The sequence below is a fragment of the Fukomys damarensis genome, unplaced genomic scaffold, assembly GCF_012274545.1.
Source record: "Fukomys damarensis isolate Sample0158 unplaced genomic scaffold, DMR_v1.0_HiC HiC_scaffold_16, whole genome shotgun sequence".
In the NCBI taxonomy this organism is placed as follows: domain Eukaryota; kingdom Metazoa; phylum Chordata; class Mammalia; order Rodentia; family Bathyergidae; genus Fukomys; species Fukomys damarensis.
Genome location: NW_022900928.1, coordinates 72,709,700 through 72,722,497, shown reverse-complemented (window position 1 = coordinate 72,722,497; position 12,798 = coordinate 72,709,700).

The following is a 12,798-nucleotide window of genomic DNA, read 5'->3' as shown; positions in this document are numbered from 1 at the left end:
GACAAGAAAAAGAAAGAAAAAAAGAGAGGGAAAGAAAGAAAGAAAGAAAGAAAGAAAGAAAGAAAGAAAGAAAGAAAGAAAGAAAGAAAGAAAGAAAGAAAGAAAAAGAAAATCGAGGCTGTAGCTCAGTGTGAAAGCTGTGGGTTAAATCCCCAGTACCACAACAAACAAAAACTTTGCCTTTATTGGCTTTTGCTCATCATATACATTACGTATATTTTTATACCTAATAATGTTTTGTTCATGCCTAACAAAATGATTATTTTCTTGGGACATTGCTTAGATTTATTCAGTAATGGTCTCATTATCATTGGAACAAATTTTGTACTTGAGGACATAAGTCACAATATAGTATATTTGTTTTTCCTTTTAGCTTTCAAGCCCCATTTCTTGTTTCTAAGAACCAATAGGGCAGAGATAACTTAGAGTCAAAAGATACCTTTGTCCCTGTGTGAGCACTATCTTTTGGTTTTCAGACTAGTCTTGTCTTCTGCGTTATCATTGAAACATTTCCAGGAATTGTTGTAAGCCACTCGGAATAGTTCATAAGATTTAATCAGGTCTTTTCCCCAGCTTCTGTTGTTCCCATCACACTGTTATTTGGAAGGTTGTGAGTTCCAGTTTACTTGTTGGCTTAAAAGTCTGACAGGGTTGATATGTATTTTAGAAGAATAGACCATCTTTGACTGCTGATTGTATACTTACATTTTGGCCTTCAGTTTTGGAAGTAAGCCATCTAACAAGGGCCTGCTGAAATTGAATGAATAGGATTCTTAAATTTATTTCCGGGCATTTTGGGAGGTCTAATAAAGAGTCAAGTTACATATTCTGGATACTTCATTGATAAAATATATAAAAAGAAAAATAATGTAGAAAGCATAATGTATAAAGTGCTGTTCAATAAAACTTTTTGTGATGATAGAAAGGTTCTTTAGCTCAGTTCAGTGTGATAACTATCAGGCACATGTGGTTATTGGGCCCTTGAACTGTGGCTAGTTTGCCTGAGGAACTGGATTCTTAGTGTTATTTAATTTCAATAAATTTAATTTAAAATTCTTTGGTTTTTTTGGTTTTTTGAGACAGGGTCTCACTATGTAGTTGAGACTGACGTGTTAATTTAAAATTCTAAATAGCAACATGTAGCTGGTGGCCACCTTACTGAAAACTTCACTTATTTGTTACACAGTATTAGTCTTTATTTTGTAAGAGGATTCTCTTGGCCAGTGCTCAGACCTTTAGGGGGAGTGGGAGCTCTGGGTTCCTTCTTATCCTTACTACTTTACTCCTGTGTAGGAGGAACCTTGATTTGTCGAGAAAAATGGAGCTTTGAGTCCAAGGAATAAAAGTATTATAGCCTCAACTGGCAGATGCTGGTAGTGTATATGTTCTTGGTTCTGTGGGACATTGTCCAGTAGAATTTTCTATAGTAATGGAAGTATTCCGTATCTGCTCTATCTGATATGGTAGTCACAAACAACAGGTGACTATTGGGTGCTTTCACTGTGACTAGAATGACTGAAACATTTTTAAATTTTAATTAAATTTAAATAGCCACATATAACTAGTGGCTATTATGTTGGACAGAATAACTTTCTCCTAATGGTATTCAGACTTTTTTGCTATGTACTCCCAAAAGAGTTTTTCAATCCATGTATTTTCCCAAACATTTTTAGGTTGACATTAAAATTTCTCATGATGTATTTAAGGGTTTATAGAAGGTTCATAGGATATAAAATATTAAACCTAGTTTGAGATAAAGAAGGTGGATATAAAATATGCATAATGTACTTTGAATCTGAAAAATCCACATAAATTTCTTATTGGTAGGTTTTATCAAATGTATCTTGAAAATGTTGGTGATTAGGAAATATTTCAGTTACATTTAAAAGAAACAATGGGATTTAGCTCATTGGTGCCGCACCTGCCTCACAAGCGCAAGGTCCTGAGTTTGATCCCTGGTACAGGAAAGAAAAAAAAAAAGGAACAGTGGCACAAACCTAAATTGCCTTGGTCAATATAAATTCTGGAGTAAAGCTTCACCTAAAAAAGAGCACACATACGGAGTCAGCCAGAAAATGTATATATCAGGAAAAGAAAAATTGTATAAATATTTTAATACTAAATGTATCTAGACATCATGAGATTAATACAAGTGACTTTTGGCCTCTATGATGACAAGAAGTGCTTGCAGTGGTTGCCATTAGCTTCTAGATATTTACTAGTACATCATACAACTGAAGTGCATGTACATTCTTTTGTCAGACTCTGTATATAAATGACTGGATGTGACAGGAATCCCCAAGGTTCTAAGGTGCCTTGATCATTAGTACAGAAGGCATATGGCTGTCTCTGTTAAAACACTTTAGAACTCTGAAGAACTCAAAGCATCTTTTGATCTTTTGGGTATCTTTGCTGGCTGATACAGTGGGACTGGGCCCTTGTATTCTAGGGCTCTTAGCCCAGAAACAGTAAGATTAAAAGGGAAAGGGAGGAGCTTGGCTCTTGGCTAAAGTCCAGGTATCCTGGTGGTGGTAGGGGGGTGTAACTTGGATACCTTTCTCCTTTCCTTTTATTAGATTCAACCTTAAAATAATAAGATCTGAAATAAGGACTTTGTTTTTTCTTTATTCAACAAATATTTTTGCCTCCTGCGGTAGGCTCCAGAAATATAGCTGTGAATCATTTACCTTGCAGGTGCCTACCTTCCTGTGAAGGAGTCATAATGAAAGAACTAGTTTTGTATTGTGAACAATATGTCTTGTTGGTGTTCACATCAAGCTTGTGGTGCTTCAGAAGCACTGTATGATCCTAGGTTATCAGTAGGTGGATCCTGGAGCTGAAGTAGCACTTAATTGGCAGAAGGCAGTGGGGTAGGTGAGCAGCTGGTTTAGAGCTCAGAGGCACCAGAACTTACAGTAGTGCAAACTGCAAATGTAGTAATTTTGGAGGGCCATCAATCCAATGACTGTCTAGAAAAGGCTACAAGAAGGGATAAAGAAAGACAGTAGAGACTTGTGTAATTTCAAAGTACATGGGGGGCTGGGAAGTCATTGCCCCAGAGTGGGCAAAGACAAAGACATTTTAAACTAGCTACTATTTATTGGGTACACACAATAAGTAGAGGGAGTATTGAGTGACTCAAAGGGCTGTGGTAATCCTATGTTGATGAGGATGTTTGGTTGCTGAGGATCTTAATGTTGATGAGGGTGGTAAGGAGAGGTACTTAACAATAGTAAGTGGAACTGAGATAGGCTAACAAAGTTGTCCTTCCCCCAGGTGAGCCCCCCCACCCCCAACCCTGCTTGGGTTCTTAAAGAACCAAGATATGTACAGCTGATGTACTCTTTCCTCATGGGACCATTAAGGCCTCAACTCGTGACCAGAGGCAAAATAGAATTATGTTTCTATATGCCATAGCTGGCTCTTGGGCCAGGTGACATTGGGCCTTAGGTTTAGTCATACTTTAATTATGAAATTATTTCCCACCCAAAATTATGTAGAATGGCTTTCAACACAGTGAGATGTATTTATCCATGAACTTCAGACTGGAAGAATCCAAATAGTGAAATTGTTTCAAAAATTCTTAAGTGAGGGCCAGGGAATTAGCACAGTGGCACCATGCCTGCCTTGCAAGCATAAAGTCCTGAGTTCAATCCCTGGTACCAAAAAAAAAAAATTCTTAAGTGATGCCTTGTTTAAAATGCCTTGCCTTTCTAGGCATGATGGTTCAAGACTGTAATCGCAGCACTCAGCAGGCTGAGGCAGGAAGATCACCCACACCACAAGTTTTGAGTTCAGTTTGGGCTAGGCAGTGAGTTCAAGGTCTGCCGAACTACACAGTGAGATCCCGTCTTAAAAGAAAAAAACAAAACAAAACATGACTTTTCACCAAATAGCAATTTACTGTAATGCATAGCGAATGGTGAGATAGAAGGTACAAATGATATGTTAGTAGTTTCATAAAGATTCATGTAAAAAGCTGAAGCTGATAGTTTTGGGGTGACAATATGTGAGTATATCACTTCGAGGTAATGTTTTGCTAGCTAACATGTTTTTTGTTATTTTTTTGTTTTGTTTTTTTGAGACAGGGTCTCACTATGTAGTTGAGACTGATCTGGAACTCACTGTGTAACCCAGACTGGTCTGAACTCACAGCGATCCTCTTGCCTCAGTCTCCTGAGTGCTGGGATTACAGGCATGTGCCACCATACCCAGCAACTAACATGTTTTTTTGTAGTGTAGAGCTGCAGTTGTACAAATATCCAATTTATTTTTCATTCCTATGTGTGTGTGTGTGTGTGTGTGTGTGTACTGAAAAGAAAAAAGCAGTGCATCTTTTTTGGGTTACCCACAAAAGGTATATGTTTACACTGGGACCCAGTATTTAAATAATATAGCATATATATAAAACTGAACTAAATTTCATGAAATAATAATGATTATTACCAGACATGGTAGCACACACCTATAATTCCAGCACTCTGGGAGGCTAAGGCAGGACTGAAAGTTCAGTCAAGCCCAGCCTGGGCAGTTTAGTGACTTGCCAAGACCTTGTCCCAAAATAAAAAAGGGCTGGGGATCCAGCCTAGCACAAAGGCCCAGGTTCATTACTCAGTAGTGGAAAAAGAGAGAGATCACTGTGTGCCATATACTGTTCTAAGTACTGTATAAATATTATTTAACCACATAATGTAATACCGGATTACATGCAATACAATATTCTATTTGCACACAGGCAGTCCAGCTCCAGAGCCTCTTTAGAACAGTCTGTGATACGTGAAAGCATCTTCCTCTCCCCTCCTCATGCTCCGCCCCAGACTTTTTCAGCACCACCTCCTCCTTCCACCCAAGTCCTGTAGCACCACTCTTCTAGCCCTTCTCCAGCCGCAACCTCAGTGTTTCCAGAAATTCCCTCACCTGGGGCTGGGGATTTAGCTTAGTGGCACCAAGCCTGCCTTGCAAGTGCAGTCCTGAGTTTGATCCCCAGTACTGGGGGAAAAAAATTCCCTCACCTAAAACCGGTGGAAAGAAGACCTGGGGCAATGGGGACAGCCGCTCCCACTGGTACTGAGCCACAGGGTCACTCCTCGGGGACTGGCAGCTCAGGGTCACATTGGCCCCCGCATGGGACACACCCAGGAGACTGCAGGCTGGAGTCGCTGGAGGGACTGGAGAAGGGAAACAGGTTAAAACCCACACCCAAGAGACCCACGGACACCCCCTCTGTCGCTCGATGTCCTGCCCCCAATCTTGGCCCATTGGAAGGGAGATGTGCCTGAACCCGAAGTGTGTGCTTCTCACTCACCCAGTACATTGAGTTCCACCGTTTTGCTGTCGTGGCCCTTGTGTTGTACATTCACGGAGCAGCTGTAGGAGCCAGAGTCTTTTTTTTTTGGAGGCCCTGCAGCCTCAGGGACACGTTCCGCAAGGGCATGGAATGGACCAGGGATATTCCAGGGTTGCTTGAGATGGACCCGTTGATGTAGGACAGCACCTGGTGGGGTCAGGACAGCTCCTTGTTATTCCATGATGCCCTGTGTTCACAGTTCAGCCAGTCTCCCTCTCCTGAACTGGCCTTCTTTATGTGACCCTCAGTGTTCACCCCTCTCCCCAGTTGTTTCCCTAGACATTGCCACTTCATTGCCCACTGGGGATTTAGAAAGGGGTCACATCTCACTAAAATTGATTTCTCAGCCCACTAATGGGCCATAAAATACAATTGATGAGAAGATGAAAAGATAAATTGAGATCAAGATGTTTTTGATCATTGTGACATTTTGACCATTTAGACACAAGATACCAAAACTCCAGAAACATCATTAATTTGTAACAGCTCATGTCCCAGATACCCTTCTGAAATGCATTATTCTATATTTTCCTGGATCATTGGAGCCTAGGGTTTGAGAGTAAAAGATGAAGAAAATGGGCAGTAATAAGAAATGAGAGTAGCGGGATATGGTGGCACATGCCTGTAATCCTAGCACTTGGGAGGCTGAGGCAGGAGGATTGCTGTGAGTTTGAGACCAGCGTGGGTCACATAGTGAGTTCCGGGTCAGTTTCAACTATATAGTGAGACCCTGTTTCAAAAAACAAAACAAACAAAAAAGAAATGAGACTAGATACGTAAACAAGAGGTCTGGTGGAAGTAACGAGTTTGGAATTTAGTCATCAAGGGATTTTAAGCTGGCAGTATTGTGATTAGTCTTACATTTTAGAGCAATCACTGGTTGTAATGTGCAGAACGAAAAGGGAAAAACTAGAAGCACAAAGATTAGATGTTTCTTCCAGCAGTGGGCTGGATAAAAGGTGCAGGGATTGGCTATGAAGCTGGAGAAAAGAGAACATTTTATGCCTATCAGAATCAGGGCTGTCTACAGATTCTGGACATTTTCATTTACAGGATTTGTTAGATCTTGATTTTCGATGTAAATTGCCATCTCCTTTACCAACTTACACAAAGACCTTCAAAGTGTTTTCCTGACTTACGTTTTTAGGATTCATTTCTCAGAACCCAGTGAGGTATATATAAATAGAGCATTATATTAGGACAGGCCTTTGTGTTGACACTTTCTACAAACTCTGGACTGCTCCCCAGTCTTTACAAGTGATTATCCTGCCATTATTTTTCCTTAACATTACCAGAGGGTAAGAACTAAAATTTAGATCTAAAAGTTCAGATGTTAAGTATCATAGTGACCCTGAAGTGTGCTTCTGTTACTAGGCTAAAGTAGAATAGCAGTCCTCCCTGCTATGAAAAGCTACATCTGTAATGTTTAAAAGATGAAATAAAGTGGAGTGAAAACTTTCTGAGTTTCAAAAACAGTAGTACTGTAAAGTGCTTTAGATTTTAAACTTTGATTTTTAGCATTCCAGTGATAGTTTCATTTTGTTTCTGTTGTGGGGCTCATTCATTATATCATATTGTGCTTCTTAGTTACCAGGACAGAAACTTTATCCAGTGTTTAAGATGAATTCATAATTCTTTGCCTCAGATGCCTGTGTTACAAATTATCTGGGGTTTATAATCTATGTTGTTTTTTCTCCTGTTCCTCTAAATACAGATTTGAAGGATGTCTGCATTTGGAAAAAGACACATTTAATTAAATCTGTATAATTTTCAAGAGCTTGTAGTTGAGCAAGTCTTTGAAAGCCAATGGAAATACTTTTTTCTAGGCATTAATCAAGTGAATATTATCTTTTTTTCAGTAGGATGTATTGTTACTCTTTAGTAAAATGCAAACCTGTGTTTGGGCAGTTTAGCCATCTTATCTTTATATGTATGTTGTTGACTGTACTCATGAATTAAAATTTTGAGCTACCAAATATTACTTCATTCAGATTGAGGCAGTAGAGAAATCATTTACTTAGATGTTTTGCAATTGCCTCTCAGCCTATGTAAGATGACTTTGTTGAAATAGCCTAAATGAATGTTACAGTATTGTTTCTCTGCTCTCTTCAGATTACTTCATTTATTTGAATAATCTGATTATGCTTGTAATTGATATTAATAAAACTAGAATAAATTCCTACCCCAAACTGCTTTTTAAAAAAAATTTGGAAAAAAAACTTTAATGGAAAAATCTGGTTTATGATTTAGAAAAACTATGATAGGTCAGAAAATATCTCAACATTATATTTGGCATCTCAATTGCTTATATACAGTCCTAAGCATTTTTACCCACTCAATTGTTCATTCATTCTACAGACATTTATTGAGGGCTGAGGATGTAGTTCAGTGGTACCATGCCTGCCTCGAAAGCATAAGGCCCTGAGTTCAATTCCTGGAAAAAAGGAAGAAAGAAATTTATTAAGAGCTGGGAGTGGTGGCACACACCTGTAATCCCAGAACTCTGGGAGGTTGAGGCAGAAGGATTACACAAGTTTGAGCCCAGCCTGGACAGTTTAGCTACTTAGCAAGACCCTGTTTCAAAAATTAAAAATACAAGTGGGGCATGGTGGCGCACACCTATAATCCCAGTACTTGGGAGGCTGAGGCAGGAAGATTGCCTTGAGTTGGAGGCCAGCCTGGGCTACGTAGTGAGTTCAAGGTCAGCCTGAACCACAAAGGGAGACCCTGTCTCAAAAACAATATTTTTGTTTTATGAATAATTATGTACATATTTTGATGTTATTCTTTTGTGTTGTATATATGAACCATCGTTGTTTTAAGATTTTTTTTTTTTTTTGGTACCTGGGATTAAACTCAGGACCTTGCATTGGCAGAGGCACCATTTAGTTAAATTCCCTACTGAGCTGAATCCCAGGTTTGTGTTGTGTATATGCAGCTGTGATTAAGGTTTGTACTGCTAAACAGCAGAGTCCTACATTGTTACTCTTCATTCAGTGAATAGTTTATGAATACCTCTTCTTGACCCAGGCTCTATGCAGGGTCCAAAAGGTAGTCTTGAACCAAACAGATAATTCCGTTCTATTAGGGAAATTAGAAACAAGCTTAATAGTTAGGATTTTGAGATATCAGAGTTGTGCCAATTTTAGAACAGTGTAAAATATTTACTTTATACTGTATAAGTAATTTAACCATACTACTAAATTAGAAACTATCAGGGGGATATTTATTTATTTATTTATTTTTAATTTTTTTTTTGTTTTTTGAGACAGGGTCTCACTATGTAGTTCAGACTGTTCTGAGACTCATTGTGTACCCCAGGCTGGTCTCGAACTTGCAGCTATCCTCCTGCCTCAGCCTCCCGAGTGCTGGAATTATAGGCGTGTGCCACCATGCCCAGCTGGAAAATTTAATTTCACTGTAGCATAACCACATATCCATAAAATGTTTTGGCATAGTGATAGTAGTGAATCAAATTTAATTTCATTACACTTCCATGCACCATAAAGAATGAGGGCTCTGTATGCTTTTTGTTCTATCAAACTCTGAGAAAATATGTAGATCATTCATGCCTCTTTGTCTTCATGCTGAGTTTTGCCTGCCTTCTGCTTATTGTAAATAGATTGCCCTGAGTGAAGCTTAATTCCTTGAGTGGGTAGTTAGGGTCCTTTTCCCCCTTGGCTTAGATGTTAGTGAGTCATCCATATTTGTGCCAACACTAAAAAAAACTGTTGAGAATCATTAACCGAGTGGCTTTTATCTGTAAAAGAGCTGAGTGAGTAAAGTTTTTAAAAAGCCATGATGATATAGCTATTTGTTTCTAAAACTTTATAGGCAAAAATATATAACAGTGTTTTTAAAACAGTGTTACTTAATATATGTAAACTTACATGTAGCTATAAAGTCTTTTTATCTGAAGGGCTCACGTGTTAGCATACAAAAATGAATTTTTAAAAGTTTAAGTACCCCTGGAGATTTAGCTCAGTGGTTCTGGTGGCTGCATCGCAAGTGCAAGGACCGAGTTTGATCCTCAGTACCAAAAAAAAAAGTTTAAGTACCAATAAAGTGAAAAATCAGAAATCAGGTTATTTTTTCAATATTTTGAGTGATATGAGTTAGCTGCTTCTTGTTTTTACTAACATGTCTCTGATGTAGACTTGCTACATACATAAGATTCCTTTGAGCATGTTAACCTATGTGTTATTCCCAACATGTACCTTGTGATACAATACTGCTTCTGTTTTTCTGTACTTACTAACCTTGTTTCATAAGCCCCTTTGGTCTTCATACAATGCCACTGTATCCTTTTTGTAGTAATTACAACAATAGCTAACATTTACTGCGTGCAAGCAGTTAGGCAAACTTGAATGCTTTACTTTTGTTTTCTCATTTAATGCCTGCCACAGATCCATGCTGGAAATACTGTTACTAGCTCTATCTTACAGATGGAAAAATTAAAGCACAGAGATTAACTTGTCTAATATCACAGACCTTGCAGGTAGTGACTGTAGATTAAGCAATCTCACTCCACAATTCCAGAAAGTATATTGCCTCCGTATGAGTCATTAGCCCACATTTATTGAATTTTGATGATTGAAGTAATGTTTTTGGCGATAAGTGTCATAAGCAATCATATACACAATACCAGAGTCTATATATAGATAGTAACACCTAGATGGACACCATCATGTGTGTGTGTATATATATATATTTTTTCCGATTGCAATGTGCAATATTAATAATATAATTTTAAACTTTTGTATGTATAACTAAAAGTATTAATGCTTAGCATAAAAATAGTGCTAGGAAATTGAGCATTTTTGATTTAGCATTGAAAATAAAATAAATTTTTTAAATTCTTGCGGAGAATTATTTCCTTTTTTTTTTTTTTTTTTTTTTTTTTAGATCTAACTTGGGTTTTTGTGCTTGGGAGGCAGTGACACCACTGAGATAAATCCCTGGCCCAAATTATTTCCAAAAATTATAGACACAAAGAGAAACATTGATTTGGAAATTAAAGAGGAATCTAAAACAAGTGAACTAAAGCCATTGTAGAAAATTCATTCATTTATTTTATACAAGTGATGGATAGTATTTATTGGACTATCAACTCTTTGCAATGGATGTTTGAATTCTAGCAAGAAAAGCATTTACAAAGAAACATTACTTTTTAATTTTAATTTTTTATTGGTAAAATTTTGGTATACATAATGATCACATTCATCATAGGGAATCTGTACCTATACATGATGTATCTTGATTCCTAGAAGAATTACTTTTTGACAGTAAAGACAGGTAAGTTCATGGTTTACCAAAGAAGGTAGAGGTATGTGTCCATTACTTTATGCCTATCACTTCTTTGCCTAATACAGTGGTAGTGAAGCTGTGGCACGTGTGCCATAGCAGGCTGCTTGCATCATTGAAAGCTCTAAATGGTTCTCCATCACTGGCCTAATATGTAAATGGCCTATGTACTTACCTTCTTAGAGATGTAGTATAGGGTTGAGATGGACTGATTTGTAATATACTCAAGTCATGCAAGTCATGCTCTGCATTAGCAGAATTTGGTCAACAGCAGAGTATACACACACACACACACACACACACACACACACACACACACACACACGAAGGTAGTCCCATAACATTATAATAGAGCTAGAAATTTCCTACATAATCATAGTATTATAGTCTTTCTAGTGTCTGTGGCAAAGCTTTACTCAATATGTTTGTGGTCATGTTGGTGTATACAAATCTACTATGCTACCACTTGCAGAAAATATAGCATCCAGAATTATGGACAGTACCTAATACTTGATAATAAACAGCTATATTACTGGTTTATGTATTTGTTATATTTTTTTCATTACTTTAGAATTAAGTATTAGTATTCCTAATACTTATTTTAAAAGTTTTCTGTGAAACAGTATGTGGTCTTATGCAGACAGCAGCCTCATACACCAGTTTACTATCTCTTGATTGCATCAGGAGGCCACATGGAATGATGTGTACTAGTCAAGTTTGTGTAAGCACAGTAAGGGTTTTTCACAGTGACAAATTGCCTAACAATGCATTTCTCAGAGCTGTCCCAACTGTTAAGAAGTACATAATTATATGTAAAAACTGGTATCTACATTGAGAAAGCTCAAAATAGAATCAGAGTTAAACCAGAGAAGGGCCAGGGATTTAGCTCACTGGTCCTGCTGCCTGCCTCCTGAGTTCAATCTCTGGTACCAAAAAAAAAAAAAAGAATTAGAAAATGCAGGATATAGTCATATACAATATGACTATTTCTGCTGATTATTTAAACATTGTTATCTGTCCAACAACTATGGCGAAATCAGTGACTTTGTGTAATTTTCAGTGTCTTCTGAAGAGAGGCATGCTGAATCCTTGTTTTGAAACCTCAGGTGAATTTACATTAACATGAGCTTGGTTAAGGTTCTGTCTTTGTCTTTAGAATTTCCCTTTGCCCAAGGAAACTGTCTTATTCTAGGTGAGACCTCTGTCTAGTGACAACCAAAATCCAATGACTGGTCAGGGCTGAAATACAAAAGTCCAGCTCCTTACCTCAGTTAAGACAGCTCTGAAGACTCACCCAAATTCATGCCTCACTTTGGAATTTGGCCTCTTGTTATAGTTTCCTCTGCTTTCTTTCTTTGTCCAGCTCTGCTTCTCAGTCTCTCATCTGTAATTCCCTAGACCTTCCACAGTAAACCTGCATACAGTCCCTGCCTCAGTCTGTTTCCTGAGAGCATGTTAAGATTATTGTGAGAAGGAGGAATGATAAATATTAACTGCTTAGCTCAGATCTCAGCACACAGGTACTCAGGAAATGCTAGTTATGGATGACTTTCATTACTGGGTACATTAAACCACACAAGGAAAATGCTTGATTTTTATAGATCTAGCATCCCCCCTACCACCAGTGGTCTCTTCTTTTAGTAAATCTCATAAAGCTGAGAAGAAAACAGAAAAATTCTACTAAATAAACTATATAAATAATGTTATGAGTATCTAAATAAGTTCAAGTTGCCCAAGGACAGATGCTTAAAATAAATTTAAAACTTGCTTATTTTCAAAATTTTCATGAAAACAATATGTGTCATGGTGTCACATGCCTGTAATCCCAGCACTGGAGCCTCTGAGGCAGGAGGATTGCCAGAGTCCAAGGCTCACCTAGGCTACCAGGCAAGACCTGTCTCAAAAAAAAACAAAAAACAAAAAAAACCCTCAAAATTACATGTGTCAATGAGGATGTGTTCTTTTCGTGCATTTATGACCTGTAGTTTATTTTGTGTAAGTACAAAAAAACCCTATATGTTGTGATTTAAATTAATTTTGGTACCCAGATGTCTTCTTGATGAGGATTTCTAGTTATCTTAGTTTTCGGGTGAACATCTAAACATCTGGGTTCTTTTTATACATGCATACATATATACATACATATA